Source organism: Onychomys torridus, chromosome 8 (genome assembly GCF_903995425.1).
Source record: "Onychomys torridus chromosome 8, mOncTor1.1, whole genome shotgun sequence".
In the NCBI taxonomy this organism is placed as follows: domain Eukaryota; kingdom Metazoa; phylum Chordata; class Mammalia; order Rodentia; family Cricetidae; genus Onychomys; species Onychomys torridus.
This window is the reverse complement of record NC_050450.1, coordinates 9959687-9965984: the sequence shown is the minus strand read 5'-3', so window position 1 is coordinate 9965984 and position 6298 is coordinate 9959687.

Here is a 6298-nt window from a genome sequence, read left to right as displayed (position 1 = left end):
CTGTTGAAGACCAGGCTGGCCCAGGGAACTTTCATGGTCCGGAGAGAATTGTGTTGGAATATTGATGGGGATTATGCTGAATCTAGATTGCTTTTGGTAGGATGGCCATTTTTACTATGTTAATCCTACTGTTCCATGAGCATGGATGTCTTTCCATCTTCTGATATCTTTCTTCTTCAAGTCTTTCTTCAGAGACTTTAAGTTCTTATCATACAAGTCTTCCATTTGCTTGGTTAGAGTTACCCCAAGATTTTTTTATTTATTTTTTTCCCAGAGCTGAGGACGGAACCCAGGGCCTTGTGCTTCCTAGGCAAGCACTCTACCACTGAGCTAAATCCTCCCCCCGCCCAAGATGTTTTATATTATTTGATGCTATTGTGGAAGATGTTGTTTCCCCGATTTCTTTCTCAGTCCATTCACCATTTGTATATGGAAAGACTACTGATTTTTTTTTTTTTTTTTTTTTAGTTAATTTTGTATTCAGCCACTTTGCTGAAAGTGTTTATTAGCTGTAGGAATTTCCTAGTGGAATTTTTAGGGTCATTTATATATACCATCATATTGTCTGCAAATAAAGGTACTTTGACTTCTTTGTTTCTAATTTGTATCTCCTTTATCTCTTTCATCTGTCTTTTGCTCTAGCTAAAACTTCAAGTGCTATTGAATAGATATGGAGAGAGTGGACAATCTTTTCTTATTCCTGATTTTAGTGGAATTGCTCTGAGTTTCCTTCCATTTAATTTGATGTTGACTATAGGCTTGCTTTAAATTGCCTTTATTTCCAGGCAGTGGTGGCACATACCTTTAATCCCAGCATTTGAGAGGCAGAGCCAGGTGAGTTCGAGGCCAGCCTGGTCTACAGAGCGAGATCCAGGACAGGCACCAAAACTACACAGAGAAACCCTATCTCAAACAACAACAAAACAAAAACCAAAAATCAGAAACAAAGAAAAAACCCAGTAAATTGCTTTTATTTTGTTTAAGTATGCCCCCTTGTATCCCTAATCTCTCCAGGATTTTTATCATGAAGGAGTGTTGGATTTTGTCAAAGGCTTTTTTGGCATCTAATGAAATGATCATGTGTTTGTTTGTTTGTTTGTTTTTTCAATTTATTTCTATGGTTTGTAAGGAACATGTAAGACCTAGGGTGAACAACCCTGGTCAGGAGTGATAAGCAATAGAATGATGTAAGAAAACCACAAATGGAGTAGTGATATGCTATAAGCTATGTGTGGAAGTAGGGACAAGACTAGAAACCTAGCCAGAAGGGATATAAAAGATGAAGCCTCAGACCCGACCAACAGAGCTCGTCAGGCCCTCACATGAGACAACTCTCCTCTGCCAGAGATGTGAGATCCTGTCCCCAGTGCAGACATGGCTGACCAGGGGAAGGCTGACCCAAGATCCAGAGGAACAGACATGGCAAGTCCGGACCTGTACACCTGGAGAGGTACTCCTGCTTCCACTTGGAAGACAGGATAAATATTACTTGTAATCTTACTGTGTGAATAAATGAGTGCTATACCAAGTCTGAATCAAGAGTGATTATTCCTCCCCTGTAACCGGGGTATGTGCTCGCTACATGGTTGATTACATTTACTGATTTTCATATGTTGAACCATCTCCACATCTCTGAAATGAAGTGTATTTGATCACAATGTGATCAAATCTTTCTGATGTGTTCTTGGATTTGGTTTACAAGTATTTTAGTGAGTATTTTTATATCTATGCTCATAAGGGTTGAGGGGTGTAGCTCAGTATCTAAGGCACTAGTTCTCAACCTTCCTAATGCTGTGACCCTTAAATAGAGTACCTCATATTGTGGTGACCCCCAACCATAAAATTATTTCCCTACTTCATAACTGTACTTTTGCTAGTTATGAATCATAATGTAAATATCTGGTATGCAGATGTTCTTAGGTGACCCCTGTGAAAGGGTTATTTGACCCCTCAAAGAGGTCATGACCCATAGGTTGAGAACTTCTGCTTTAAGGTTTTGGTTTTTTTTTTCTGTTTCCTCCAGTTGTTTGTGTTTTCCTGATTTTTTTTTTTTTTTTTTTTTTTTTTTAGGGATTTATTTATTTCCTCTTTAAGGACTTCTATTATCTTCATATAGTTGGCTTTAAGGTTTTTCTCTTGTACTTCAGCTATGTTGGACTACTCAGGGCCTGCTGTGGTAGGATAGCTGGGCTCTGGTGGTGACATATTGCCCTTACTGTTATTGATTGTGTTCTTACACTGGCATCTAGGCACCTGTTTTGGGGGTAACTATAGGTCTAGGTGGGTTTTTCTTTGTTGGGTGAGTGTTTTGTTCCTTGGTTTCTGTTTCCTCCCCAGATTTTCAGAGAGTGTGTAGACTAGGCAACCCTGAGGATTGTGTCATGGGTAACAGAGAGTGGAGAAGGTCCAGGGTCAGCCTACCTGGTTGGTCTTCTGGCAGGTATGGCCTGTGGCTGAGTCTACCAAATTGGGGGCTGGGACACAGTGCTGAGATGAGAAGGTAAAGGTGGGGGGGGGGGTGGGGGTCTGTGGGATCCACAGGAGGCTGCAGCTAGTGTTCTGTTGTACTAGATAGGACCCTGAAGATTGGGTCTGGGGCAACAGAGGGGATTTTGTTTGTTTGTTTATTTGTTTGTTTGTTTGTTTTCCGAGACAGGGTTTCTCTGTGTAACTTTGCACCTTTCCTTGAACTCACTCTGTAGACCAGGCTGGCCTCGAACTCACAGAGATCCTCCTGCCTCTGCCTCCCGAGTGCTGGGATTAAAGGCGTCACGCCACCACCGCCCGGCAGACATCTTAGTTTGTTTATCTTGGCTAAACAGTCCTATTTTCTTTTTTTAAACTTTGCATGTGTGTGTATTCACATGAACATGGGCACATATGTGCATGCAAATGTGTGAGCATTTGTCTGGAGGCCAGAGTTGGTGTCACTCTCCCCCTTATATTTTCAGGCAGGGTCTCTCTTACACCCAGCGCTCACTGATTTGACGAGTGGAACCACTAGCTTTCTCCAGGGATTCCCTCACTCTGCCTCCAATGTGTGGGGATTCAAGACGGGCTGCCATAACCACTCAGCATTTATAAAGGTCTGGGGACCTGAACTCCAACCTCACCCTAGCAGCACAAATGTCTTACCACAGAATCATGTTCCCAGCCCCCAGTCCTCTTTTTCATAGAGGACAGAGATCATGGGTCTCAGTGGCTCCCTGGCAGTATCTTCCACAAAGCGTCACATCTCAGAGGCCAGCCTCCAGATCTCTGACAGAGGAATGCTGCCAGTCCACTCTTACTTGGCACAGAGCACGGCCGACATGGATACTTGATGAGCTAGCATCCATTTGTCATTGGATCTCTGTGATTGCCCTTGGGGCTTGGGGCTGTGTTTGGGGAGGAGACCCATGAACAAGGTTGGACAGGACACACTGAGATTTAGGACCAAACTTTGATCCCACCTGAGGAAACCCAGGCATCTGTAGCCACACAGCTTTCTCAGAATCTAGATCAACCTTGCTTCGATGCAAAGGTTGAGTCAGTGCTGATGCCAACCACAGAGACTCAGTAGCTATATTACCTGCTCCCAGGTCCCTTATCCAGATAGGTCTACCTTAACCATCTAGGCCCCAGGGCTAGGTGCACACTGCCAATCACTTCCAGGTTGAGTTTTCAATTCTCAAAATCATCTCCAAAACATTATATCCAGGATTCTTCATTTTAATTCTTTTGGAAAAACCCCAACCACACAGTGAGACTTTGAAAGGGGCCACACCCAGAACTTGATGGGCCCAGGCATGGCCACTTCTGAGGAAGGCTGCCACATCTGGAGACACTACCAGCTGTACTCTAGGGACTTCCACTCATGGAAGCCTAGCAGGCACCAAGTGTCCTTTAGAAATTCATGAGGCAGGGCTTGCCAACCTTAGCCCCATGTGGGAAACTGCAGCTCACAGAAGGGAAGGAGAGGCTGGAAGAGACTCTCCAGATAACTGGTGCTTCCTCCCCAGCTATATCACACCTGAGGTAAAGTGGGTCCATTAGCAGGTGGCCCAAAGACTACCAGCGTTTGAACCCCCACTCTCCATGACTCAGCCCTAGAATCTTGGCCATCTAGACTTCAGCCTGGTTGTGTGACTCTGAAATGTCCTCCACAGACTCAGGCATTAAAAATAGTTTCCCCGTTGATGATGTTGTCTTAGGAAGTTATGGGATCTTTAGGCAATGGAGACCTACTAACAGAAATGGGTGAAGCCCGTGAAGTTTACATCTGCCCCACTTCCTGTCTAGCTGTCTGCTTCATGATCTACCATGATGAGAACAGCCTCCTTCACATGTTCCCACTGCTGCAAGCTGAGGTTTCCTGCATCTTCTCACCACGAAGGACTGACACCTTCTGAAACATCAGAATAAATCTTCCTCCTTTTAAGGCATTGACAGCAGACGCCTTGTCAAAGCAACACAAAAGTAGCTAATACAGCCCACATAATCCATTCTTAGTGACCATCCCTGGGGTTTACCAAGCCTCACCCCTGCCTGTAGACTTTGCTTGGTGTGCCTGTCACATGCCCTGGAATGCTCAGTACATGCTGGCTCTTTCATACCTTTCAGATGGCAGCTGTCAAGCCATTTTCTAGAGTACTCATTTGGTGGCCTTCCAAGACTTCTTAGCACTCAAGATTCTCATGTCCACAGGTGTTTTAGACTCAGATGGAGAACTTTCTGTACCCTCCAGATGCTACCAGACCCAGCAGCAATGTCCAGAGGCACCAGGGTGGTATGGCACCAGGTGCTTCCCACCATCTCTCAGGAGGTAGTGTTCACATTTTGGTTCCCCTTAACTTTTAGCAGGTGGGGGACTAACAGAAATTTTGAGGTCCAGCCTCTTAATTTCCTTCTCAGGGTGCCCAGGAGAGATGCTACCAATGGCAGGGAAATGAATCTAGATACACGGAGTTCTTTTGTCCAACTTGTTTATTTGTCTGCCACCATAATTCTCTGGTTCTCTTGGACCAGTCTCTATCTTTCCCAAGACAGCAACACCTTCATGTTTACAATACAATACAAGAATTGCAAGGTCCTCACCAGAGGCTTCCTGGTTAACTTCATTTGCAACCCAAAAGGGAAAATAAAGGTGGAGTTAGATAGGGAGCTGGAATAAATTAGAAAAAGAATTTATGTTCTAGGAATGTATTCTTACTATGGTTAGGTGAAAACATTATGGGCCTATCATAAATAAGCTCAAACTACAAACTTACAGGTGATAGGATAAAGAAATCTGTAAGTCACTAAAATACAACTGCCTCTATTTTTCTCTGCTGCAAGTTTTCTGATAGGGCCAGGGAGGAATACTGGAAGCTAGTGCATCACAGCTTCAAGCACCTGGTGATAAGAAAACCCTTTGATCTAAAAAGTTGCTCTGGGGCATTGAGAAGAGGGGAGATCTGAACTTGATTTGCACAAGAAGCAAACCTTCTGCCTAGGAGCCAGGGACTTGGCCTAGAAGCCAGGCTATCTCCAAAAGAATGTTTTACTTTAGTTCAGGGGCCTAGTGAGTGGTCTGGTCAGCTGTTCTGTTTGTATCTTGTCCTTATATGCTTTATTTGAAGCTGGCCTTATTTTTGGATGTAGCTAAAGGGATATTTGCAAAAGGCAGATACTCAATTCAAATGCTAAAAAGAGAGCAGGGAGCCTGGAGGCCTATGTGACCTTATCCAAGTACTTTGAGTATGTATGCCCCAGGAGGTTCACACACACCATTCTAGGGGGATTATGAGCACAAGAAACTCATAGCAAGAAAAAATTGAACATTAAAGCTTAATAATACCAATTATTCCTTGATAAATGGCTTCCTCTTAAAGAACACCTTGGTCAATCAAGGTATAGCTTATTATATACAGCTAGACTCCTCTATTTCATATTCTTGTGGCCCATAACAGGGGAGGCTCATATTCCACAATCTCCCTAAGTCCTTAGGAGGCTGTGTTCTAACCACTAACGTGTTCACTGATATATTCCAGTGCCTTTTTGTGCCCCACATCCCATCTTCCTCCCAGAGCTTCCCATGATCCTCCCATATCCTGCCAGATACTTGGCTTCTACAGTGATTTTCACCAAGGCATGCATGTCCTTAGAGGTCTACTCTGCCTTCTACATCTGTAGCAGACTGAACTGTGGTCCCTTTTAGTTATTTTGGTGCTCTTACCCTGTGAGGAACACATCCCGAACATGACAAATCCACAGAAGAGCTGTTTATTAATATAGAGTAGAAAAGAGACGTGACAGGCCTGTGGGAAACACACACGTG